Genomic DNA, 27,472 nt, shown 5'->3' on the forward strand with positions numbered 1-27,472 from the left:
TGCAAGCCATGAAATCATCATCTCTCAGGTGAGAAGGTGCAATTTTCTGCATACCTTTGTGCCAACCATTTCCAGAAAAGATTGTTTAAGATAATCCATTTTATATTGCATTGCAGGTTGCTGGAAGCCCAGTAGCTTTCAGCTTCTGTGGTTCAGCTAAGGGTAGGTAAATTCTTTAAATATGTATTAGTATCAATGTACATTAATATTAAAAATCATTTTTGATTTCTTGGGGACCTGTGACTCTACCTTTGCTAACGAGTGATAGAGAAACCTTAGAAATCTGAGTTTGTTGGTGAAAGGAATGCACCTCATATGCTTTTTTTCCCATTCTTTTTCTTTATATTTTTAATTTTTTTTTATTTCTCTTGTGGCACTTTGCAGAAAATCTTCTCAGAGGTCTCTGGGGGGTGGTGCAGGGAGGATCTGTAAGCCTGCAGGACAATGTGATGCGTGTCTGAAGAACTCCCCCTTCTCATGAAGCTCACCTCCTCCCCAGCCTCACTTGGCATCTGGACAGCAGCCACCCACATGTGGCACATTAAAGGATTAAGGCTTTAATGACAATTTTAAAATGTTGTTATTAAATGGGGACTTTCATCCTGTAGAACACTTGAAAAATAACATTTGTAAAACTGCTTCCTGAGCAGTATATCCCCTTTTCCATTATCTCATCTATTTGTATGCTAATAAAAATTCTTCTGCCTTTCTACTCTGTCTCTGCTTGAGCAGCTCAATGCTGAATTCAAAGAGTCTGTATTTTGTTCTGGAAAGATTTTACTTATATTCTTAAAAAATCATATCTCAATAATTAATTACAGATAAATTATTGAGAAAGCAGCAGCAAATGCAAAGGAAGAGTGGTCTGTATCCAACACAGACTTTAAAACCAGATATATTTGAAATATCTAATTATATATATATGTGTGTGTGTGTGTGTGTGTGTATAAATATATGTGTATATATGTATAAACAAATATATGTGTATATATGTATAAACAAATATATGTATATACATACACATATATATAATTTTCATGTTCAGTTATCTGAACACTTTCCTAGCATTCAATGCTTCATGTAATACCACAGACTGCTGACAAAAAATGAGCTTTTCCTCTCAAATTATATCAAATTATAATGAATATCTGAAAAAAATGTCTCCCAAGAGAAACATATACTAGTGTATCTAGACTACGCTTCTGTGAAGAAATTCTTGCATATTTAGGAAGAACAGCTCTGCTATCAGAGAAACTAAGTGAAGAGTAGACATATAATTTTGAAATTTTCTGCTTATTTGAAATGTTTATATAATCTCAATGTTTAGGTATATTAGTAACAGCCCTGAATTTACTGAAACTTCAATGCCTGTTGAAAAAAAAAATTAACTGAAGTTTTCAGTATCTTTTCTGATGTAGAAAGGACTCCCACTGTTCTTGTGCATCTCTAAATCTCAGTAAGAGTTTGGATACCATGTCTTAAGCTGAGATAATAAAGTTATATTAAATCCCCTGTTAGTCACTGGCTCAAGGAGTGGTTTGGGCTGGAACAGACCACTGGAGGTTGTCTAGCCAAATCTCCATCCCAAAACAAGGACAAGTCCAAAGGCAGGTCAGGTTGCTCAGGGCTTTGAGCTGAGCATGGAGAGTCCACAAACTCACTGGCCCTGTGTTTCAGGGGTTATTGACATCCACAGAGAAGATTAATTTAATTGTGTCCTTGTGGTCTTTGTCCCTCATCGTGTCCTTGTGATTCTTCAAGAGGTGCTTGGCTCATTTTTTATAAACTCCTTTCAGGCAGTAGAAGACAGAAACAAGTTCCTCCTGAGGCTTCTCCCTGGCAGATTGAGCATCCCATCCCCTGTGCTTTCCTGCTCTCATCACACAGCCTGATCTCCTCCAGCTGGGCCCTCCCCAGGATGTCAGCAACCGTGATACTTCTTGTGTGTGCCACACACAAAGGGGAGTGGGGAGTTTTATTGCAGCTCAAGTGACACACCAGGTATGTCTGAGCCCTGAGCAGTGCTGGCCACATCCAGACACCTATATTATTTCCTGATTCACCTATTTTATTTCCTCATCTCCAAATCAGTCTTCTTTGGTAATATCTGTTGTCTGCTCCTTCACATCTCTGCAGATAACTGGCTTTGAAGGACTAATGGTGGTAGGGAGAGTCTTCCTCTTTAATATTTTACAATATTTAAGACGTTAGACTATGGAAGTAATTTTAGGGCCTAGTTCATCACATTTTCTCTTCCCCAGAAAATCCATTTTCAGAGAGGTGCTCCAAGGCCACAGGGTTGCAAAAAAGAGTGTTTCCATTTACGTTTGTCCTCCTTGCTTTCTATTCTAAAGAAAATCCAATTTTCAACTAAGCTTTCAACTGCATTTGTCATAAAACATGGGCAAATTTTACTTCTCAGTTACTTCAGGAGAGATGATGCCAAGGCTGAGCTGTTTTCCTGAAGAACAACACAAAAACCAGGCTCCTTGTTAGCAACACAAAAAGCTCTGTATGGGGAAATGAGCTGTCCTTGGAATGGCACAACTGATATTTTAGCCTCAGGATCCTTTTCTAAAGGTCAGAGCACAATTTTAAGCCCAGAATATTGCAATGCATTTTAATATCTAAGATTGAGATTAAACAAGGTCTACTAATGTAAAACAGAAACGAAGAAATTATTTCTGCCTTCTTCATGACAGAATCAACTCATCCCAGGAATAAACAAATGCAAGCAGTGGGAAAATAAAACTGGCATGTCCATGCCATGATCTTGGTGTTCAGACATTCTTCCTCACTGCACAGAGGGATGATGATAACCTGTCCAGTGAGGTGACTGGCTTAGTGGATGAGAGGAGAGAGGTGGATGTTGGTTATCTTAATTTTAGGGAGTGACTTTCAACACTGGTTTTCATTAGGTCCTCAGAAACAAGCTGATGAAGTAGGGAAACGATAAATGGAAATGACATGGATTGAAACTGGCTCTGCTTAGAGAGAAATTCAGAGCAAGGCTTCACTGTAGCTGAGAGTTTGTGTTTATAGAACAGTGATGATGGGCTCATCATCATTTAATTGTTAATTATTCTACAGCAAAATGTATGCTTTTCTGCAAACATTTTTATCCTGGGAAGAACATTTTTGTTAAAGTATTTGAAACTTAAAAACATTCCAGTCAATTTAGCTCTAAGATGGTGAACCCTGCAAAGCACTCTTGTCCTTATTAAATGATCAATGAAATTGAAACTATCTCAGTATGCAAGTATTGACTTTTATTCCTAACACTGGTTTAAACTGTAAAGGCTTACAAAACTGGAGATCAAAGTATCTATCAAAGAGTTCACTTAGCTTATAAAAAAAAACCCAAACAACCATACAGTATTTAGAAAGTAATACAAGGAAAGTGATAGAAAATACAGGTTTACAATGTAATTAGTGATGGAAGCTTAATAGGTGTTCAGTGTGCTAAATCTTGCCAAAGAGAAAGTGGCTTAGACTTTGCCTTGAAAGAAAATAGCATGAAAGACAAAGGTTTTTTTTCACTTTTACATAGTAGAAGATGAAAAACTGAGTTCTATGAGAAGTTTGAATCAGTATTAAATGCAAAATCTGAGTGTGCGTCCTAAGCTGATAAATTCACCATAAAACAATCCCTCCTTGTGCTGTACAAGATATTTCAAATAGTCCCCAGACTGTGCACTTGAATTAAGCAGCATAAGGGAGGGGACACCACTGTGCAAGCAGCCATAGGGTGATATGAAAATAGATGGTGTCTGGGATGAGACAGGGCTAAAAGAAGAGAAGCAGCATTATGTTTTTTCCATTACAGTCAGTCACTAAAAGCAGGAATACACACATAAACTGAAGATTTTTTTTGTTTTCAACTGCCACAAAGTCATATCAGCAGCCACACAATTAAAGCAACCTGGCTCCTCTCATGCACAGGGAGCAATTGTTCCTTTGCTTGCAGAAGGAAATGCACTCATATGTGTGCACACACCCACTTAAAAATGTTTTAAAAATGTTATATTTGACTTCCTGGCTAGTTTGAAAATTCTCTTCAAAAATAGCTCTCATGATTGCAGGCTGGCAGAGCTGTTCCTGCCTGGATTTAAATGGGAAAACTCAATTAGAGTTTGAATCTGTTGCACTGAAATGGAATTGTCTCTTGCAGGCAGAGCTCAGTCACGGACACAGTAGCATGAATGAGAGGAGAGGGAGAGGACGCTGTGCCACTGTGGAGGCCAGGCTGGGGGGGGCTCTGAGCTAGAATGTTCCATTTCCTGTCACTCAGAATTGCACTTCTCCAAGCATGTTCAAGGAAAAGTAGCTTGAATCAGGCTTTTTCCTGGAAGGGACCCTGCTGGGTCTGGGGGTGGCAGGGCACTGAGTAGCTCACAGGCGGAGCAGTGACTTGTTCCATGAAGAATTTTACTTTTTACCTCCTTTTACTTTACCTCTCTGGCTTTGAACAAATATCCACCCCATCACAGGCTCTTTCCATCAGGTTTAAGAATATTATTTGTACTTCTGTAGTCTAGAAATATTTGTGAGGGTCTTGGGAAAGCTGGAGCTTGGGCACGGGAAATATGGATTTTTGGGAGCAGGTTCACCACAGGGACCCCTCTCTCTCCCTCCTTGTCTCCCCCTGTGTTCCATTGCAGTCCCATGTCCCTCCTTGTGCTTTCCACAGCAGGCTTTCAAGCTGTGAGAGTAAATCCTGAGAGGCCTAAGCTGGCCTCAATATTTTTCTCATCATTGTGCATTGAGATCTATGTCTAGAAATGACCTGCTTCTCCTTGCTTTCCTTATCTGGGATCTCAGCCTGAGCCTCAGTTTCCACTTGCTCTCTAAGTCATCTGTGTTAAATTGCTCCTCATAAAAGGCATCTTCCAGCATGAGTTCTTTCACCTGTGGCTTGTATTTGTGTGTGAGAGGGAGAAAACAGGTTCATTTCCATCACAGCAGCTGGCTCCTCTGATCTGCCACCTGGGGACTTGGCTGACAGGGAATGTGTGTCTGCAGGTGGGGCAGACCTGTCCTCCTGCAGCTGTGCCATCTCTGCTGTCACCCTGCTTTCCCCACTCCTTTGGGACCTGCTGGACACAGTTACTGGATGTTTATGGGTTGGAAGAAGATGCACAACTCCTTGCAATACAGCAGGCTTGAGGGATCCTCTTGTGAAACCAGCAGTGAAGAGATTCAAGTGTACTTATTAAAGCAGATGAGGAAAAAGGCTTCTTCATGTGTGGGAGGGGATGGTGGGCAGGCAGGGCTCAGTCCAGCCCTGATTCCCTGCCCACCCTTGACACTGCCATCCCGCGCTACAGACACCCAGCAGGAGATTGACTGTGGGCTGTACTGCCCTTTGTCCAGGGGAGGAGGGTGACATTAATTAAATGTTTTGTTGTTGTCCTTGGAGAACCTGTTGCAGAAAAAGTGTTTATGTCTTTCTTTGGGCATGTTGTGCAAGTGAGAGCAGATGGAGATGAAGGAGTTTTGACAGCCACACACCCAGAGGAGCCCTGGGTAAGGGCCAGTGCTCTTCATGATGTAGTTATAGGCTGCCATCCTTCAAACAAATGCTGGTTAATGGTGTAAAACTCCTCAGTGCAGGCTCCTGCTGCTCTTGCCTGCATGGATGGATGCACCTGCATGGTCTGAACTGAGGTGCTGCTCCATGTGCTCCAGTTATCCTGTCTTTCTTTGACATGGGGCAGCCCAGGGATGTTTAATAAACTGTGAAAGTTACTATAATAGCACTGTCCACACTCTGAAGAGATCATGGACTTTTGTTTTCTACCTGATTAAGCTTTGTTTTTTTTTTCCCCCCATCAATAAGTTGAGATTTTCTTTGCTGTCAGTTTCAAGAATAAAGGAGAGAATATGGAAAAAATGCCATCTATGACTTAATGATGGCTGGAAAAAGCGAGGGCAGTTAGCAAGGCAAGAGCCATGGCTTTGTGGTCCAAGGGAATTTTCTGAGGGCATTCACAGCTGTCTGAGGCACTTTTGCAGGAACAGGGAGGAACCCATCTATGCCAAAGGTGTGATGGGGCCAGCAGCCACCTGATGTTCCTGGGGATTTCCCTCAACAAATGTCAGAGCTTGTCAATGAAAGGGGATATTTTTTCTCACTGTAACAAATCCCACAGATTTTTGAGCTAAGCAGGGAAATTTTCCAGAAAGCTCTCCTGAGAAAAACTAGCTGAGCTGTGGCGGCAAAATGGTAAAATGAAAAACCACCTCACAGCTCACACTGTGGCTCCTGCAGCAACAGCGGTGAGTGCAGCTCCAGGGGGGGAGCCCAGGCTGGAGATGGGATGAGGTGGGGACAGGCAGCAGGCCCGAGGGGGAGCAGCGCTGGTCACGCACTGCAGGCACCATGCACGTGGGCAGCTCTGACTGCAGCAGGAGCTTTAATGATCTCACAAGAGAAAGAGCTGGAATGAAACCAAGAGCTTTGCCTGCTCCGAGCTACTATAGAAGGAAGAGGGGAGAGGCGCTTCCAGCAGGGGCTGTCCGCCTCGCCCATGGCCTCCCGGGGCAGCGCTGCCGGCTCCCCTCAGAGCCGGGCCGGGCAGAGCCGCGGGTGCCGCAGGCCGGAGCTGGGCAGGCAGGAGAAGGGAGGTCCCTGCTCAGCCTGGCCCGTGGCAGGGCAGCCAGCCGGAGCGGGTGAGGAGATCCAAGCCAACAGGAGCAGGTGAGGAGATCCGGGCCGGCAGGAGCGGGTGAGGAGAGCCAGGCCAGCAGGAACGGGTGAGGAGAGCCAGGCCAGCAGGAGCGGGTGAGGAGAGCCGGGCCAGCCGGAGCGGGTGAGGAGATCCAGGCCAGCAGGAGCGGGTGAGGAGAGCCGGGCCGGCGGCGGGAGCGGCTGAGCGCAGCCACAGAGCCCTCTGGTGTCGCCTGCTGCGCTGCAGAGCAGCCACGAGAGCAGCCCGCTCCGTTCACCGGAGCCAGCAAGGTAAAAAATTGGCGTCTCAGGTTTATTTTTCCCTCTTTAGAAGATTTCAGCTCGTGGGTGTTTCTAGAAGGGAGAATGGGAGGAGTGAAATGATCCCGCGCTGGTAGGAGGAGGAGATATATTCTGTACAGCTTCTAAAGAGCCATACAGCAGGACGTAAAATTTAGTCTGGAGCTGTTCCCATGTGCTAATCATTATTAATTGCTTGATTTTTCAGATGACATTATAGCTTCTTGCAGAAACACAAGCTGCAAGAACTTAATGTTTTATCTGTAAAAAATGTTTTTCTAACAAAAAAAAAACCCACAAAAAACAAAAACAAAAACCCCAAACCCCCTCCCCCCCAAAAAAACCCCAACAAAAAACCCCCAAACCAAACAAAATTAAAAAAAAACTGTTCATTTTTTAAATGTGGAAAATAGTTTTTTTTTTCTTTTTAAAGCAAAGCTTAAAATGCACCTTTTGGCTGAACTGTCAAGTCTCTGACGAATCAAAGTTCAGGCAGCCTTTCTTTAGAGCCACCTCCCTTCGCTGCTGTCTCTCTTTAAGGGAAGCCACCTCAGGCACAAGGACTTTGCAGTGGAGGCTAATGAGGTACCGGGAAGCCCTGCTCCAGCGGAGTCCCCAGACAATAAAGTCTTCCCCTGGCAGTCATGCATCATTGGACAGGTTCCCAGAAATCACAAGCAGATTAAACACTACAGGATCTTTTCCCTTCCTGGCTCAGGTATGCTTGAGTCTCTAATGGCTGCAGAAAGTATAAAGCCAGAAAGGACTATTAGATCATTTTAATTTGCTCACTGATAGTTTTGTGTAATGTCTTCTATTAACTAGAAATTAATTAAACTAGCAGGCACCACCAGCAAGGAAAAAAGGTGTCATCGAAGTTAAGAATACTTTAAAATAATTATGGGAGGAAAAAAAGGGGTAGAAAGGGATTGTGAAAACATTTTACCATGCTGCAGAAAAACACAAATTTGTCCTTCCCTCTGTTGGCACTAAACTACAATGAATCTGAACAGGGAGGAAATGATTTCTTGCACTCAGATCCAATGGTCTCCAAACCCTTAATAATACAAAGAAAGACTTTTCGACTCAATCAGCCAAATACAGTGAAAGGGAGGTCTGGTTTTCAATCACCCCCACATTTTCTTATTTACAATCAGTGGAATGGACTCTTCTTGTATATGTCTAAAATGTTCACCTGTTAGAAACAGGTGGTGAGGGTTCAGGAAGCTGATGTTTGTTTTGGAATTTTCTATCTACTGAAATAGTTTATCCAATAATTCAAGATGCTGTTACATTAAATAAAATTATCCCAATGATGATGCTCTGTATGTGTCAGCTTCTGTTTCAATAATGTAGCCTGAATTTTGGCTGCCTAGGATCAATTTTTGGATAAAAAGTTATTTTTTTTTAATATTGATGCCAGGATTGATCCTATTTGAATTCAGTGTTGGCAACAGAAATATAAGAATGAGGATCTGTTGTAGTGCTCCCTTTAGTTTACATTGATTAGTTTACATTAATTTTCACCTCAGCTGTTGCATTATCACCTTACCAAAATGTTTGGATTTTTTTTTTTTTTTAAAGATGTTCCATTCAAAGTTTAATTAAGTTAGTTTACGAAAACATTTTTACTCATTGCAGATTTGGGAAATACTGCATTATTTCAGAACAAAGGTCCTGGGTCTCTTTTTTTTCTTGTTTTCTGAAAAATGTGTTTGTACAAGACTGAGATGTATACAAATTTGAAAAACAATCAAAAGAGCTGAGTATTACAGCATGACTATTTGGTGTCATGTCAAGGCAAATGAGGTCCTGCCCAGAGTGTTCTTTGCTATAGCTTTAGTAATGTTTTTCTTTAGTGGGATCGTTGGCCTGGCCCATGATAAAGTTATTTGTTAACTGGTTCCTTTTCTTATTGTCTTCTTGCAAAGCCACCTCTTCTCCTATCAACTCTAATTGAATTGACTGCCTATATTAGGTTCTCAGATTCACCATATGCTCTTTGCCTAACAATATTTATTTCTGATTAATAGTAACAACACAAAGAGCAAGTGAACACAAAGCCTGGAGGAGAGGTTACAGAGCATCTTCTTGTGCCACGTGGTGTTGTAGCTCTCCTGAATGCTACCAGGTGGGTGTTGCAGAAAGTTATATTCTTCTTTTGAATTTGAGAAAAATTTAAGGAATTGCTACGAGATGATCACTAAAGGCTTCCAGTCCAGAGAAAGAGAGAAATGGCATTTAAATAGTCAGGGAAAGAAGTGGAAGTGCTGTGATTCTCAGTTCTAAGAAAGTCTGTAAAAAGGTCAGAATTTCAAGATTTATATCTGAAACATGAATTTTGCTTCTCTATTCCCACTCATCTCTTGGTATTTGGTACGTTTTCATGAATTGCTTACAAAAAAAGGATTTTATTTGCAAACTGTCTGTGTCTGTTTCATGTTACCCTTGCCAGAAGGTGTCTCACTTGCATGATCATTGCAAGAACCTGTAGGATCATTTACACTCCAAGAGCTATCTTTAAGTGCATTACATATTGCTAGCTTTGTTTAAGATGATGTATTGCAGCCAGCCAGCAAGATAATTAAGAGAATATATTAAGCTAACCTGGGTGTTGTGAGGAAGGCTTGAATAAGCACAGCACATCTCACAAATTCTATTTAGCAGCAGAAATATTTTTTCCGAAGTAGACTGTGTTGAAAAGAGAAAAAAAACAATAAGGAAAAGTTAGAAAAAGAGAAGGAGGATGAAAGAAAAAACTGACCAGTGAAGGGAGAGGAGGCATTTGGGTACTGCAGGGATTGGAAGAGCTGGAGAAAATGGGAGTTAGTGTGTGAGGGAGGAACAGAGCAGTGGGGTTATGAGGTCTGGATGGGAGAGGAGATGTCAGTGGAAGGAGGAATCTGGAGGGATCTCTGATTAGAGGAGAAGGTGTAACCAGGAAAAGGGATTAGATGTCCCAGGCCATCAGCTTTGCCAGTTGTCACATCCCTCTGGTCCTTTATCTGGCTGGATCCCATCCACGAGACATGTTCTCGCTGGGCTGAGTCCTGCCCTGGCAGGAGGCTCTGCAGCTCCAATTACAAATTAATTAGCTCACTTGAGAACAGGAGATATGATGGAATAAGGGGGGATAGAGGAAAGCATAACTAAGAAGTTGCTTTAATGAATTTGGCTTTCCTCTTTGAAAGTTTGAAGACATGAAAGATGTTTTCAAGGAAGCAGGAAAGCTTGCTTAAGGAATGGATTATTCAGAGCTTGAAAAGTGTTGATTGCAAATTGCTCTGTGTATGCTTTAGGTTGTTAAGTGTAAAGAGCTCTTAATAACTAAGCTAATAAACTCCTCAGTGTTTCACCTTGATATTTTTATTTATGTCTTCAGAAATATGTAACTTGCTTCATAAATAGCAAGGCATACTTCCTCCTGGTGCAAATGGAAAACACACTCAAAAAATTCTTCAAGATAGCAAGAAATGAGGGGTTTTTTTTCATTTATTTTATTGTCCTTTGGTATTTTTTGTGTTTCCTGTTGTCCTCAAGTGAACACAAACTTTATCTGTGTGATCTTTCTGGAATATCTAGCAGATCTCTCTTTGCATCCAAGTGACACGTGAAACTTGACAGCACAGATATGGGGTGAAGGGAGGCCCTTTAAAATGTGGATTGATTTAAAATGCTTGAAGATTTAGGACTTTTTAAGATAACCCTAGCCAGTTAACTTGATCCCTTAATTCCAAATGAAAATTCTTGCCATCATCTGTTTAAGGAAAAATTCTCAGACTGACTTGCAAATAAGATATTTTCCTGAGAAGTGAGAGTTTACAGTGAGTTCCCTTTGTTTGGTGGGCAGAAAGATCTCGAAAAAGCTGTTACCCAGCTACTCTTAATGCCTTTGCCCTGAGGCAGACAGGGCATATTTGGGCTTTCCTTATTGATCTGTGTTATGAAACAATTGCAGTAGCATTCATGAGCCTTGAAAGCCATAAGCAAAGATAATACGCACACTTCACTTAATTCAATAAGTTTGGTGGGGGGTGTAATATGCCTCTTGGAGCGTAGCTTGAGGAAATCATCTTGTTTAGCACTGCTTGAGGAGGCTCTGATAATGTATTTAATAACAACAACAATAAAAATAAGGCTACCTGGGTTAGGTGGTGTTGCAAAACCTCTGCTCCCAGCTGTCATCCACACCAGCCTTGGCTGACCCCAGACCTCCTCTGTGCCTATGCCTGTGGGAAGAGAGGGAACAAGTGTACCCCTGCATTTCTCCTTTGTGTTGAGTTGGCAAAATAATTCAGGCAGAAACTGCCTCTGTCTGGCTCTGCACAGCACCTGCTAAAGAAAGGTCTCATTTTAGCTGTGGCTCTCAAACATTACAGTAGTACAAATAATTTCATGTAATGATTTCATTTTGTTTCCAGTCCCTGGCTTTATCCAGAGACTCATAGTGGAACTATTAGGCATGTCTGGAATTGTTATGAACCTCTTCTCCCAAAAGTGATTTATCTGACTGAGGTAATACAGTGTAATTTTATGTTAGCCTCTGATTGTTCTAGGTAAGCTCGGCTCCTGTCCTTCTGAAAACCATCTAAAGAAAGAAGACAGGAGCTGCTCTAAACCCAGCCACTGTCCCTCAGGCTGGGCTGGTGCTGTACAAGCCAAGCCAAAGCCTGCTGCTGGATGTATATGCTGGGTAGGCTGTGAGGAGCATCTCCAGCACAGAGATGGGGAGGGGAATGGGGACCAGTGTCTGCACAGGGAGTAACAACACTCTGAACTACTCTTTGAATAAAGCAATAGAGGAGACCAGCTTTGCCTTGATGGAGGGTACATGTGGGCCTGCAGGAATAATTTGAAAATGTTGGACTTTGAAAAATACTCTGCAGCCAAGCTAGGAAAGCCAGCATTGGGCTGATCTTTTTCTTTAAGCTCCTGCTGATGTGTTGAAATGCCTTTCATAGCTCAGTTCTGAAAGCCTTCCAGTGCAAACGTGAAACCTCTTTGTCACTCTTATACCCAAAGCCATCACATACAGCCTATTTTTTGCTATTCAAGTAGTCTGCCCACAGGAAGGGATGGAGCTTAGCCTCACCTGGAGCTATCACCAATGTACACTGCTCTGTGGCCAAAGCCCATGCTGGGAACAGCCACTGAATGTCACACAGCTGATGGGTATGGCAGAGTGGTAGATTTTGGGATGCAGAGCTTTGGGTCCTGTCTCCCTGCCTTGTGGAACCTCAGAAGCCTAGGCAGAAACTTGTAGTTGTTTTTGGTACTTTTAAGGTTCCATGTCCCAAATACTGATAGCAAAATGGAGGTAATTTCAGGTGCTGAAAATGAGAAATTGCAAATTTTCATTCTCTGCATATGTACTGCAAACAATAAACAGCTATTCAGGAGCACCTGGCTCTTTGACTAGTTGACTCGAAGTCCTGTAGCTTCAGTGAATTTTAAAACAGACCTTTTCAGGGCATCTTCAAAATATTGGCCTCTGGCAGGAAAGATCCTCATTTGCTGAAATAGTCAGAGCTTGGCATATGACAGCCTGAGCATCCTTTCTCCCTTTGCCCCAGCCCTACACTGAATGAATTTAATGCACTGCAAAATACCCTGGTAGCTGTGGGATCTTTCTTCAGACAAGTAATTAGCAGTGAGCTAGTCTAACAGTTGTGCTGAAAATACTAGGCTGTCTCTTTATCCCCCTCCTTCTCTTCAACCTGCCTGTCATTTTTGTTTGTTTGTTTGTTTTTGTTTTTCCTTCTTGCCATGGGACATCTGTCATATTCGGGATATAGATTTCTGGGGCTATGAAAAGCCAGAGAAACTGTAAAAATGTAATTGGAGGCTCAAAATTCAAAATCTTAAGCTTGGTTAAGTAAGCAAGTCTGGGCAAACAGTGAGTGCCAATGATCTGCTCTTTTGGAATTGAGAGTTATCTTAGTGGAATAGATTCTGCTTTGAAGCAGGTAAATGTATAAAATGTACCACCTCAGACACACTTCACACTGACAGGCACAAGCTATGTGCAGATTGGTAAAATCTGTCTGTGTTTTCCCTGGTGTTTTTCTTGAGTACTGGCATTTGTTCTACTTTGACTTTAATTAGTCCCTCATAGTGCTGCTCTGACAGACTAAATTAGATGTCAGTAATAATATACTCTGTAAATGCTATGTCTGTAACAGAAATTCTCTATGCCAAGGCTAGGATTGTTCTCCATGTCTATCCACTGCATGTAATTATACATTAATGTAGGATTAAATGTAAAACACTGGCTAGATCTTAAATTGTGCTATTTCGCAGGTTTTACTCCTGTTAGTAATGGCTTGTCCACAGGACAGTAAGTCTGCTCCTCAGTCAAGTGAAAGAAATGTTTAATATGAAGATAAGGTGTAGCAATTAGCACTGGAGTCTATTCAGAGCTGAAGTGTTTATTTAGTAGAGCCGATTGTGAAGTGCAGACACTGAGATTTTTTGCAAACATTTTCCTGTCTGCTGGGTTTCTCATGCTATGGTCTTCAACATGATGCCCAATTCCACTTTACTGTTCAGGCACCCTTGTTATAGGTCAAAATCAGTTCAAGCCAGCTCCTTTCATCTGCTGCTGTGAACTTTGGCTGAGGCACTTGGTGTGTTTCAGATCACAGGCTTGAGCAGGAGCATGAGTTCAAGTTGCAAGGTAACACATAGGCTGTAAACTGAGATTTTAAGATCAAAATGGATCTTTGAGGTATTTATAACATTAAACACAGAATTTCTCTGATTACTCCTGTTTGGAGTCCAGCAGGTCCTGTCTTCATCAAAACAGAGCTTCTAGTGCTGCTCCTGTCTTAACCAGACATATCCCTTTGCTGGTTGTTCTGATTCCAGGTCACCATTTTTGTTATATAATTGTGTCCTGAGATGATGGAGAACCACAAGAAAACAGAAAAACATCTGTAGCCTGTAAAAAGCAGCCCCCTCGTTTCTACCATGGAAAAGATGCTGATTTCTACATCATCAGATGTTTTGCAGGAAAATGAGGAGTATTCCTAATGGAAGCCCTCTTTCTGGTTGGATTTTCTTGTAGGTGACAATGAAAAAGGTAATCACTGAGTGTTGAGACTTCTCTGTGACAGTTCAGGAAGAGGTACAACATAAAAAGAGTATTATGTTCTTTTCATAAAAAGTTTAATAGGAGAACTTTGTCTACTTTGTTACTTGATATGCTTTGAATTTACTCAAAGAATTTAGAAAATTCTGGGTAAATAGCAAGTCAAATGACAAGGTTTTGTGTTTTCTTTTTCATCCTTTGAAAAGCAGAGCTATACCTTTGTCTGTGTTTCCAGTTTCTTTTTCTTTAAAACCAAATTCGGTGCTGCAGGGAAATTAGACTGGAGCCACATTTTCTTTTTTTCCCATATTTGTAATTTGTGTTCTAAAATTTGCTGCTTATGAGACCACTTCAAATATTCCATATAAATGGGAACTCTGCAGAAATAACAGACTTCAATTTGTCTAGTGGGCTGTTACCTGAAGAGAGAGCCTCATTGTGGCTTCTCAGTGGTGGCTGCTTTCTCAATAATGAAACACGAAGAATAATTTTCTTACCTTGCATTTATGCAAACCCTAGCAGCTGAAAAATGGGAAACTTTAAAAAACTTCCCAAACAAGACTCCTAACCATTCTTCAAGCCTCCCAGGGATCAACGAGCTCTGCAGATCAATGCTGTTATTACATGAATGAGGGGACTTCAGAAAGCCATCACATATAGGCAGGAGCCTATGGTTTGTGGCAAACCCTATCGGAAATGAGCATCCCATATCCCTTTGTGACTTCCTATGCTTTTCAACTGGGAGTAGTTTGAGAAGTGTTTGAGATTCAGCGTTTAGAATGGAATCTGTAACAAAACTCAGCATGCAAACTGCAAGAAAGTATTTAAGCAGTTTGAGTGAGACTCAGAAGCTGGTTTCAAAAGCATTTCCTGAAGGTACAATCACTTCTGGCACCAGAGTAGAAACACTTATGCATATTTCTGCACCCTGGGGCAATTTTCAAGAATGTACCTAATGTTAAATCTGAACTCAAAGGGTTTTAATTTTTCTGTTTGATGGGGAGCACTCATTATGCAAATAAGATAGCCTTTGGTCAGCTGCCTATATTGTAAATTTTTTTTCTATTTTGGAAGGATGCTAGTTTAAAATGGAAATTTCCACATTGAAGTTACCTATTTAGTCACAGCTTTTTAGTTGCCTCCAAGATGTGAAGTGGAACACAATCAGCTACAAGCATGATTAATAAAGTCCCATCCTGGCATGAAAGGAGTTTTGTCTCAGTTTGGCATGGCCACTCTTATAACTCCTTCCTGACAGGGAAATTGCAGCAACCTCAGCTTGTCCTTGCTTTCATGGCACAGGTAAAAAAGGTTCTCTCAATGTCTGGCCTCTGCTGGCCAGCTACATCCCGTACTTCTTGACCTACCTTCAGCCTGGGCTTCTGGGGCAGGGACAGTTTGGAGCAGGGTTATAATGGTAGCTAATCTCTCTACTCTGCCTTGCAGTATTCCTGCTTTCCTCCTGACATTTGATGTTTAAGAGGGACCTCAGTCCAATCTTCCTGACCAGCCTCTCCAGTGTGACAGACCCACTTTGAGCAGTGGGAGATATGGCCATGTGAGAGGTTGGTGGACATTTTGGCCTGTGGGGTCCATTTTTCCCACCTGGTGGATTCCATGGCTTTCTTGGATGCAGACAAGCATGCAGGCATGCTTTGTCTGGTGGTTACAGGAGGTAAGCAAGGGCCTTATTCACCACCAGCACAGTCAGAGAAAGGGCCAGAATAGACTCTGAGGACACATCTTTTGCTTGTATAGCTCACATGCCATGATAAAACCAACAGAGTGAGGGGATTTTACATCTGCAGGGATTTCGTTTTTCTGCTGATACTTTCCTTCTTCCAGCACTTCTAGCAGCCTCAAAAATGTTATGGAGAATTCGGGGGTTTTGTCTCCCATCACCACTGTGAAATCCAGGGGCTGTTAGGAACCAGGCTTTAATGTCTGGGAAAAAGGCAGTCCATAAAGAACATGAAAAATTGAAAAGAAAGAAATACCTTTAAGTAACTTTTAAAAACTTATCCCTTTTGACTACTGTGCTTCAGAAAATGGAGGCAGGTACCTGGACATGCATCTCCAGCAGCTCAGTGAGGGTCTGGTGCAGCCCCTCCCTGGGAGTAGTGAAGGAAAAGAACCATCCTCCCTTCTCTGGTGCCTCTTGTTTAGAGGAAAGCATAAATTATCTGACCTAGTACCTGTGATACATTCAGATTTTTCCTCCCCAGGCTGAGTTTCCTTACAAATAACTCTCATTATTTGTGCTGGGCTGGTGGTAAGACATCTGCTTTCTTACATGCAAAAGGGATTTGTTGTGCAGTTATAAGGAGAGCTTCCTCTGCTGAGATTGGCTTGCGTAATTAACAGTTTGTGAAATCCTTTGGATCCATCTGGAGGAGCGATCCTCCTGAAATGGGGCTGTGTTTTTCTAACAATGCAAACCGACCTGGGTGAGCAGGGGCTGGGGGACCAAACCTTGTCTATAAGGAAGATGCATGACAGGGGATGGGAGGTTTGCCAAGGGGGAAGCAGGTGGCTCCTGTAAGTCGAGTGGGAGCTCTGCTCTCCTGGGGAGATAAGCAAGAGCAGCGCAGGTGCTGAGACTGACAGGAAAACTTAGTGGAAGTGCTTTCCTATGTTGCTGGGCACAGCTGCAGCAAAGTGCTTTACTGTGCTTGAATACTTAGTGTTGCTGAGCTTGCAGCTGGAGAGCTGCAGAGCCAGGCAGGGAAAGTTGTACATGGTGAGCTTCACTTTTCATCCAGCACTGTAGAGTGATCAGGGTGAATGATATCAGGACTCCAGGTTTTCAGAAGTTTGGGATGAAATTAAACAACCGTGGGACTTTTTCAGACAAAGAATGCAGAAGCAGCTGCTGAGCAGCCTGGCACATGGATTGCCTTGGTCTCCCTTTTTCCCAAGCATTCTGTTTGTCACGTGCTGCGCGTGGTTGCGTCCAAGGGCGGTCAAAGCTATTAATTCCCACTTGCCTCTCTTTAATTCTGTGTAGAGGAACAATGGGGCAGGGCCCTCAGAAGTGTGCCAGGCATTTCCCAGAGTAATGGTCCTTGGCTTTGGCACTGTGGTTGCAACTGCTTTGCTGGGGTGTGCCCTGCTCAGCTGTGCCCCTTTCTTCTTAAAGGTTCCCACTCCCTCCTGCTTTGTTTTGCCAGGAACCACCTGAGTGCAGTGGTCAGAGTGTCTTCCTGTATTGGCAAGCACATTTTGGAAGGAAGAAAAATGCTATTGCCTTGTCATCAAATAATTTCCCACAGGCTTTTTATTCACCTGCTGCAGAGGACACAGTGAGCTATATATGGTGAAGGCTGCTGAGGATACACCGTTTCTTCTCTCTGGTATCTGGATCATGCTTGGTGCAGTTGTAAGACCCTTTGAAGCCTAGCATCTTATTTTTCTGACACTTGGAAAAAATAGACCCTGAAAGAGGAACAAAAGCAAACCAATCAAAAACATATTTTCCTAAAATATGCATAAACATTCTCTTCCAGTAAAAAAATACCCCAAGGACATTGGATCTCAGCACTGAATCCAAGCCTTTAGAAACAGGATGCTTAAGGCAAACAACGCTGCCAAGGTCACATGCTGCGTGCTTCTGTTGCCTTCATCCTTGGAGGAAATGCTGGGGCCACCGGGAAGATCTGTGCTCCTGAGATATTTCAGGGATACACCAGGAGGAGAAGGAGAACCAGGACACTTGCTCTTGGTCTTGCTCAGGTGGACGAGTGCCTCCCAGTCTGCTGTGTCCACAGCTGAGCAGGTGTAGTTCCTACACAGGTTGGACCTTCTCTGTTTTTGTCTAAATAAGGGTGTGGAGTGTTTTCTGAGCTGGGATTCATTACTCTGGCTCAAACAAAAACAAAGCTGTGCTTTCCTTTTCCAAATCACACTGCAGGCTTTTTCACTCTCCCTGCTGATTTTGTTCTGAGGAAATACAAGCGAGTTTCCTGGTATTGGTGACCTGCCTTTATACAAACGTGCTCTGAGTTTCACTGTGCATTTATAGCCTGTCCAGGAAAGCTCCCTTCTGTCCAGATGCAAAAAGTTATGGAAGAGCACTCCTAGACATAAAAGAGGCATAATAAAAGATGCTCAAGAACTGGTTTTATGATTTTCCTTTTGAAAAGACCCAGGTGCTTAATTAAAGGCCCAGAAACAGGCTTTTCAAAAGCTGCAGAAGGGTCTTGACCTATCCAAAAAGTACAGTGAAAGAGAAAAGGACTTGAGAAAGTGACTTCATTTTTCCTTTATGCCAAGGAAACATGCTGGTGTGATGGCTTCTCTGAGGTTATTGGGAAAGGGGAGATGGGTGGCAGTACACAGCACTTATCCTGTGTCCCACTTCTGGGGTTTTTGAGAATCCAGGAGCACTTGCACAGAGATACTCAGTGCCTTTTGACATGAGCTCTCATCCTTCCTCAGGGTCATGGATGTACCTGGGGTACCTGAGGTTGCTTAGCTGAAAATCAGAGCCATGAGGCAAGGTAGGATGAAGATAGGTGATGCCTTAGATTTTAGCTTTTGTATTTTTCAGATTCTGTGCTCTTTTAGTGTCTAATTCTCAGCTTTGTATTAGGGGATGGTGAGCTCTCTTCACAGAGTAGGGAGACAAAACAATTCTTTCTCTAGCTGGGGACCAAGGACAACCTCGATACAAATTTCAAGCCCAAGAGCGTAAACAATGTGGACTGAACAGAGGAAAAGAAGAAGGATGGGACTTAATAATGTAAAGCTATAATTAGACAATTAACTCCAATATGCAAATGGACCAGAAATGTCAAAAGTGAGAGACCCCATGGCTGGTTGTGCATTTTGTGACCATTTTGGTTCGTTTTGGGTGTAGCCCTGGCTGGGCTCTTGTGCTGCCCAAGGTGTATCCATTGAGGAGATCCTTTTAATAAATCCTTACTTTATTCTTTAACTCTGTCTTCCCCTCTGTTCTGTCAAGATCAGCCTTGACAAGGCATCATAGGAAAATCTATCAGAGGACAGGAATAAAACCCCATAACCTGACTGTCAAAGGGAATCAAGCTCCTGCTCTGTGCAGTGGTACAGAAGTCTGGTGTAAGTCATAGAAGGGCAGTCTCAGGACGCTGTCAGGCACAGACATCTCACAGGTATTTGCCTATTTTTGACTATTTTGCTCTTCCAAGTATCATCACACAACTTGGCAAATTCTGCTTCCTTGAGTGTTTCTCACTGTCTCCACAGTCACGAATGTGAGAAGGCTGTGGCTGCTGTGGGATGTGTCCATATGCTGTGGAGCAGGTCCTGCTCCCAGGCAGCTGGGGTGGGTTGCTTATGTGCTATGAAGGTTCCTGTCTTTTGCCAGGAAAAGTAAGTTGGTGCTTTTTTAGGTAAAGTAAAAATTCAGAATAAATTTCAGCAAATGAAATAAAACACAACTTGATGAGTAACTTGAACATCAGCTGTAACTGAATATACTACTTTTAAAATGAAAAATCAGCTTCTTTTATCTCTTTGCTATCGGTCTCTATTTCTCAAGTTTTCATAATTGCAAAAAACAAAAACTCACCTTTGCTTTTAATGCATTGAAAAGTCCAGGGAAAGACTTCAAGATGAACATTTATAATAATTTCACAGAAATAATTCCGGATTTATAGCTGAGTTCACAGTCCTACCTCAAGTCCTATTTCCTTTTAAGGTGTGTCTATCATTTCAAGAAACTTCCTAAAGAAATTTAAATCTTTTAATCCCTTTTCTCCTTTTCCAGGCAGAATTTAGTATTTATGCTAAATTGCCTGCAGTTTGGATAAGATAGGTATGGATTCAAATTGTTAAAGACTTTCAAAATCCAGCCAGTATTTTTCGTAAACAACATCACATAAAAATGTTCAAATCTCTTTGCTACTCATAAGTTGATCAATTAGTTGATGGGCCAGAGGTAAAGTACAGTAACTTCACTGAAGTAAAATGAAGTTGTGCTAGTTTCCTTTAGGTACAATCCAGCCCATTTTCCCCTTTAGCATTATACTATTCTACTTTATTTTTTATAACACTCCTTATGCTGGCCTCTAAATTTCTTTGCAGAAAAATGGGGTTTTGTCTGTAATCTCTTTGGTCATAACTTCTGCAGTGATTGCTATTAGTGTCAAGATGAACTCATGATTTTTCTCATAATTAAAAAAGCCGTGAATGCTGCACTTCCATCTCCTCTCCTAATAAAAGTTATAGCAAACCCAGCAGTAGGCATATTTTAAACAAGATACAGCTAAAAAGTGCAGTGATCTCAGAGGTGTTTGCAGTTTGGGAGCTGCAAAAAAATGCATTCATGTTTGCATAAAAGATTAATGCTTAATCCTCTTTTCATGGTGTCAGTGGGAGTTCTGCCACCATTCAATAAAGGGATGGGTCAGATTCTTAATATATTTGATGAAATGGCTTGTCCAAAGATTGTAACTTTCAATGCACAAAAGCACACATAAACTGTGGCCAAAATAAACTGAAAATAAACAAAACTCCTGTCTCTGGTGGCTAAGCAATGCCTCAGATCCTGCTTTGAAAAGATCCTGCTTTGAAACCAGGGCTGTTGTGTGTAAATGATTGAGTAGGTTCAGTAGAGAGGGCACAGAATGACATTTTCCCTGGGAATATTTGATGTAATGTCCAAATTTTGCTACACAGAATAGTCTTATCCAAAAAGATTCTGATAGAACAAGCAGGATACTGGCAAGACCAAGAGACTTAATGTGAAGCTCAGTTTGTATCCAGGGCTCCAACTGCAAAGGGACTCTGTTTGCACCTTAACTGTTTCCCTGCTATGTTGGCAGGCATATTTTGTTTTCCTGAGTTACTTTTTTGTTAAATAATTTTCCTGATGTGGTGCTCCATGTACTGCCCTGAAAGGAGGTTGCAGTGAGGTGGGGGTTGGTCTCTTCTCCCAAATAACAAGTGGTAAGAATAAAGGAAACTGCCACAAGATGCACCAGGGAAGCTTTAGATTGGCTAGTAGGAAACATTTTTTCTCTGAAAGGATTATCAAACCCTGGAACAGGCTGCCCAGGGAAGTGGTAGTGTGACCATCCCTGGAGGTATTTACAAGGTGTGTAAATGTGGCACTGAGGGACACAGCTTAGTGTTTTACTTGGATTTAACGGTCTTAAAAGTCTTTTCCAACCTAAAAAATCTGTGATTCTATATATTGTGACAGCTGATGCTCCTGCATTTCCTCAAGGTGGTTCTGTGCTGTATTGTCATTCGATGAGGAAGAATGTGTTTGCAGAGAGATCTTGGAAAATTATTTGAGTTCTCAGTTTTCCTTCTGCTTAAACTCCATACCTCTCATTTTCATAATGAGAACTGAACAGGAAAGGCAGCAACATAGTTACAGTTTTGTTTCTCCTTAAGTACAAACACTTTCTTTAAATTACTGTTTAAATTTCCTTTCTGAGCGGGAAGCAGAGATGCTTTGTGGCCAAACCAGATTCACAGCAGGATGATTAAGCACCATCACAACCTGGGGTGAATTGCCAAATATTTTGAGTGGTCATAGTATCATGTGAATTCAGTTCCAGTGCAGTCATGCAATGATATGAACGGATAGTAAAAGATACTGAGTGGTCTCTCCAGAGACTGCCTTTAGCAGCAGAAATCCTTCTGAGTTCAGTCCAGGAGAATTAGACCACCAGACATCACTGCATGTCGGATGAGTGTTTTGTGAGAATTTTTGTTCTGGTTAATTGTGAAGAAAATTCTGCCCAGATGACAAAGGGACCCAAAACAAGTGAAAAATGTTTCAGGAATAGCAGAGTTCCTTGAGAGGGTTCTTTGAAAGCCCAGGTGGTCATGGTGGCTGGTCGTGCTTTGCTGTTTGAAGCAAAATATATGAAGCTCATGACACTGCTAACCTTGTTCTTTGGACAGCATGTTTAATTTTCCACATTTGTCAGTTGTGGAAAATTACAACTGTTCCTTGAAAATTACATTTGCTTGGAAAGAAAATATAGTAAGGGCTGGTAAGAAACTGGCAGCAGTGCAATAGGGTTATGCAAAAGAGAATGAAAAGAATATAAAATAATTGACTTTTGCAAATCTGAGTTTTTTAGTCCTTGTATCTGTCATTAGCTTAGCATAGAGAGATTCTACAGGAACATAACTTAGGCAGTAAAGCTGTCAGAGCACAGACTTTGGATAGGCAGAAATAATTCTTGTTGAACCCAAGGTCAGTGACAAATACAGAATCTAAAAGGAAAGCACAAACCTTAAACACAGAAATTAATATCTGCATCCTCACAAAGGAGAATTGCAGGTTTAAACCAACATTTTTAAAGCAGACTGTCACCTGTAGTCCTTACTCCCATTGAGGTGGGGACTTGGATGTACCAGACATTTTAGAAATACATTTTGTAAACACTGTCTTTGTTAAGATCTTCTAGAATAAATATCTCAATGTGTAAGGTATAATTTTATATATCACTGTGACTCCATGGGTAGATTTCCACACAATTACTTGTGCACAAAGCAAAGTACATGCCTGAATATTTATTAAGCTTGGATATACATTTCAAAACGAACCAAATGAGGGATAACTGGTGAGATATTGGTGCGATCTTTTAGGATATTGAGCTATTCCCTTTTGTTCTGACTTGAGGCTAAATGATTTCTAAGAGTCTGGTACATTTGTGTCTCACTCTAGTGCACCAGCGTGTTATTTGCAGTGGCTTTGCTTTTCAAACAATCCCAGGTAGTGTGAGGATGGTAATGAATATAGGAGCATTAATATCATTGAGTCTTAATAAACTTTGCATTGAAGAGAGCTAAAAGGGACTACATGTCTAATTGCCTGAGAAAATCAGAAAAAAATGTCACTTTTTATCTTGAATCACCAAGAATAGCATTTTTGAATGTCTATTACTTTGTATCTCAGTTTTTCCAATATTAGGTCTGAATTTATATTTGCATAATTTGGTTTATTATTGTACAAGAAGTCCCGTGGTCTATTTCCATTTTTGATACTGAGTTTTACTGGAATCAGTGTGTTCTCATGAAAGAAATTTAATCTGGCACATTTTCTGACAGAAAGATATGGTTTTGGAAATCTTTAATTAATTCTAGGCTTCAGCATGCAAATGTGATTAATCAAAAAATCAGCCCTAAAGTTGGCACTCTGTAATACCAGAAAAGCAACCAAGTGGTGTTTGTGTTGTAATTGCAACCAAGCAGAGCAATGAATCTGGAAAATAGGGCAATTACAGATACAAAGTTGAAATCCATTGAGTTTGCACTGTATGTTTCTTCTTACAGGATCTGGAACAGTTTGGGTGCGGAGAATTCTGTCCATGGGCCTTAGATAATTAAAAAAAATTCTCAAAAGGACAGGAATTCCTTTCATACTGTTGCCCTTTGGCTCAGGAGTATGTCTCTGCCAGGTGTGGTGTGGCAAACAGGATAATCAGAAGTTTTCTGGGAAGTGGCTTTTCCAAACTGCACCAAGTGCTTCTAATTTGCCTTGGCCTGACAAGCACAGGCATGAATTTCCAATGAACATTTGAGAACTATGAGCTGATTGATCCAGAATTGACTTTGACATGAAACAACTGCTTCTGGAAGGCCTAAAATTTGCTTCAGGTTTAGTGACTTTTGGGTGCTCAGGTTTTTAGCTGCATCTTCCAACAGAGAGGACTCTACTGAAGCCTATGCTGTTCTCCTCAGGTACCAGTAAGAGTGAAAAAGAACAGATGGATTGGCTTTTAGCTGTCACCCTAATACAAAATTCAGGAATGCACCAATTCTTTCTGCCCAGAAAAAGAAAATCCCTTTTGCAAAGATTTTGACCTATAATACCATTAGATGCTGTGTTGTCTTGTTAATTTCTGAGCTCCTGTGTTGTATTTTCTTTTTCTATTTTTACTTCTTCTCTACACTGCAGACTAATTATAGCAAAGGCCTTTTATTCATGTGTAGCACAGAACAGCTTACTTTTATAATTTGTATAATGTTTATAATAATATCTGATATTTTTTCCTGTTTACTTGGAGTGAGAATCAGGGAAGATGATGCTGAAAGAAGTCAAATGTTGGTAGAATGGTTTCACACTTTGAAAATATGCAAAGATAGAGAAAGAATACAGAAAATGCTTTAAAAAAATAACAATGTCAGCACAGCAACTTTTCCCATTCTTCAAAATGTATTACAAATTAGTTAAAAAGCTTATTGTCAAGAAGAACATTTCTTGATTAATTCCTGAGTCAGTAAAGAAACAGAACTGTGGAATTCTTCAGGAATGATGGCTACAGACAAGTCAGTGATGTCCCCAGAGCTCTCTATCCTGTCTCTGATCACAGGGAATGATGCTTGGGAAGCATTTTAACAGCAGTGCCCATAAGGTCTGGTGCAGCTCTAGGTATATTCTTATTTCTTTTCCAAGTTAGAAAGACCCTGGGCTGTTCACTTGCTCTGTGTACAGAAATCATCCCCCTTTACTGTTAATTTTCTAGGACTGCTGCTTAGTTTGTGAGTTGGGTGGTCACACTATTTGCTCTTACTGAAAGCACCAGAGAGTCAATTAAAATCAGTGAAAAGGCACTTGTGAATTCATTCAGTCTTTTGATCCAGATTTCTTTTATGCAATGAAATTGAAAGGTACGGATGATTTTCAGAAAGATGATTAACTGTAATCAGGTAGATAAGCAAACCTGTTAGCAACTATGGCATGTCCCCAGGTGCCCCTTGAATCAAGACTCATAAGGACACAATTTAAAATATTTAAATTATTACTTTTTGAATTTGTAGTTTAGTTAGGATCTTGAAAATGTACTATGATTAATGACTATCTAGTCAAGTGACTGTAAAAATGTATTAAGCCCCTGAGAATGATAAATCTTCTGTAAATGAATACAGACTGACAGTCAAGGATCACGTGTTCTCCAGATCTTTTGATAAATGTTCTTGCTTTTATTTCCAATAAACTTTGATACATGAAACTGGATAATTTATTTCCGCTAATTTATCTTTGTTCTCATGGGTATCAGCTCCTCTCTTTCCATATTTTCATCCTAGAGAAACACAGTGGAGGTTAGATCATCACCAGTAACAACAAACCTAATAAAATCAACTGGAATATGTGATAAGTTCAAATTAATAGCATGGCAGCTGCTTGCTTAGATTAGGAAAAGAGTGGTAGAGAACTATGCACTGTGTCTTCTGCACTATGGAAATTCTGTACATCTCAACAATGAATAATTTCATTGTGTCCTCAATTCCAGATTTTTTCACTAGCATATTATATTGCTATGAGGTTCATGGTCATGTTATATGTGCTCTACATACCAAGAATGAACGAGTCCTACCCTGATAGCTTTCTAATCCATCTTTCCTGCAGCAAAAATCTAAAGTAAAAACCATGCATCCATCCTCTCGTTAATTAAAAAAATTCTGTAGGTTTTTTTCTGCTCATTTTATATAAAAGATGGATCAGTTCAGTCCCAATACATAAGGGGGATTAAAATTCAGAATTGTATCTTTACTTTTTGATTTTACAAGTGATTAGGAATTTACACTAATTATCTCAGACATTCCTGCCATTCTTTTCCAGTAGCAAAGCTTTCCCCTTCACAAAATATGATCTATTAAATTAAAAATAAAAATCCAGTGTACTGTCTCACTATGGAAAACAGAAATCCAGGTGAGATATGAAGAGAAACCACTCCAGTGCCAGGTGTTGCAGGCATGTTCATAAATGGAGGAATTCATGGGGCATTTCCAATGGAGATGTCACTCCTGTATAAACAGAAGTAGAAAAGCAAATCTAACCTCCAAGGCTCTCTGACTGGAACACTGTAAGGTGCTTGCTCCTAGGAGGAGATTTGGAGATGTATCTTGGAATGCTGAGGACAGTGCATGCTTTCTGAACACCACTCGGGATTCAATGGCAAGGGGATTCTCTGGAACAAAGAGCTTTAAAATTCTTGTTAAACTGGGAATGGAGCCTAAAGGACCTGCCACGATGTGAAAAATCTGCCAAGCATGCTGTCCTCAGGTAGAGGAGTAATGACTTCACTCGAGAGCTGCAGATAGCAGGGTTGAGTAATGTAAAAAGGATCTGCTTGTGTTGGTAGGTCAAAAAACCAAAGGTTTTGACATGGAGAAGACAGATCAATCTGAGTTGTAAATTAAACTGAAGGTCAGTTCTTTTCCCAGCATATGTGTCATTTTAGAGGGAAGAAGCTTGTAAACTACTGTGAACGGGGTGTACTGTGTACTGCACTGTACAGCTGGGAAAATTCCACAGTGATATTCAAACTGCAGAAACTAATGTTTATTCCCAGTTTTCACTCAAGCTGTTTCAGCTAAATATACTGCAGGATAGTTTGAAAATCTATGATACAATATAAACTACCTACTTTCTTTTTACAGAGTTAATGGGACAATTTTAAGTGAATTTTTCTTCTAAGTAATAAATTTGTTTGGGGATTAACTTTTTTTTTGATTAGGTAGAACATTTATTCCCCAATGATGAAGTGCTTTGATAATTTGAATAAGCTGTAACCACAGTGATATCACATTCTCTATCATTTAGTCAAGGTTGTTGAAATACGACTAAACGTCTTATGAATATTAAGTATTCAGATGTGGGATTTTTTTACTACCTTCAAACTAGTTCTATTTAGGAAAATGAGGAAACAGTGACCTTACTTTGGTGGGTCCTTCTGTGTGTAAAGTCAAATATCACCATTGCTCTTTCAGCTCTGATGCCAAAACCCAGGGAGTTGGAAATTAAATTTGTGGGGGTCATTTGTAACATGAGGGGTCTTTATCTGACTCCTTCCTAGGTGAATGTCAACAGGTGAACCTACCAGCAAAGAGGAGGGGAGAGATGAATATGGGCTGCTCTGAACCAACTCCATTAGGGCACCAGTTTGCTAAGGCAAAGTCTGCAACCCAACACAACCATTGCAAAAGACCAGGACAGGGATGGGCTCAGGATTATCCCTTCTGCTTTAAACCACAGCCTGTATTCACTGGGGAAAATCGATGTTGTGTTCAGTCCCAGTCAGAAAGGGACAATTTATGTAAGTAAAAATATGCTTTCAAAGTATAATAGATCAATAACTTATTGTCAGTCAATGAGCTATACATGATGAATGAAATGTCTCCATTATGTGTTTATGTTTCTAAGTACTTATGTATACAGCATTCCATCTTCACTGCATATCATGGAGTGATATTTCCTCAGGCATCTTCCTTCTGCCTAAAAATTTCCAGGATAGTTAGAAATATGTGAGATGAAGAAATAGAACTCTTCTGCAGGCCCTGAAAAAAATAAATGTTGAACAGCTTAAATAATGTACTAGGTAGTGGAGTGGCTACCCACAGAGCAAGAGTTAGTTGTCATGTGGTGAGAGATGGGAATGGCTTGTTGAAGTGTGTGCTCTCCT

General features: G+C 40.9%; 1 long non-coding RNA gene across 10 annotated transcripts in view; it reads left to right on the forward strand.

The window, feature by feature from the left end:
* Nucleotides 1-4,870: 4,870 nt before the first annotated feature.
* LOC115495811 (uncharacterized) overlaps nt 4,871-27,472 on the forward strand; it is a 56,647-nt gene continuing 34,045 nt past the window's right edge. For 4 of the 10 annotated variants that reach the window (XR_012056748.1, XR_012056744.1, XR_012056750.1 and 1 more), the window contains exons 1-3: nt 4,871-6,961; nt 7,404-7,688; nt 9,004-27,106. This is a non-coding gene — a long non-coding RNA (uncharacterized lncRNA). The remainder of the gene's footprint in view (nt 6,962-7,403; nt 7,689-9,003; nt 27,107-27,472) is intronic. The other 6 variants (XR_012056746.1, XR_012056745.1, XR_012056749.1 and 3 more) reach the window with 6 other exon arrangements.

Source organism: Taeniopygia guttata, chromosome 6 (assembly GCF_048771995.1).
Source record: "Taeniopygia guttata chromosome 6, bTaeGut7.mat, whole genome shotgun sequence".
Lineage (NCBI taxonomy): Eukaryota > Metazoa > Chordata > Aves > Passeriformes > Estrildidae > Taeniopygia > Taeniopygia guttata.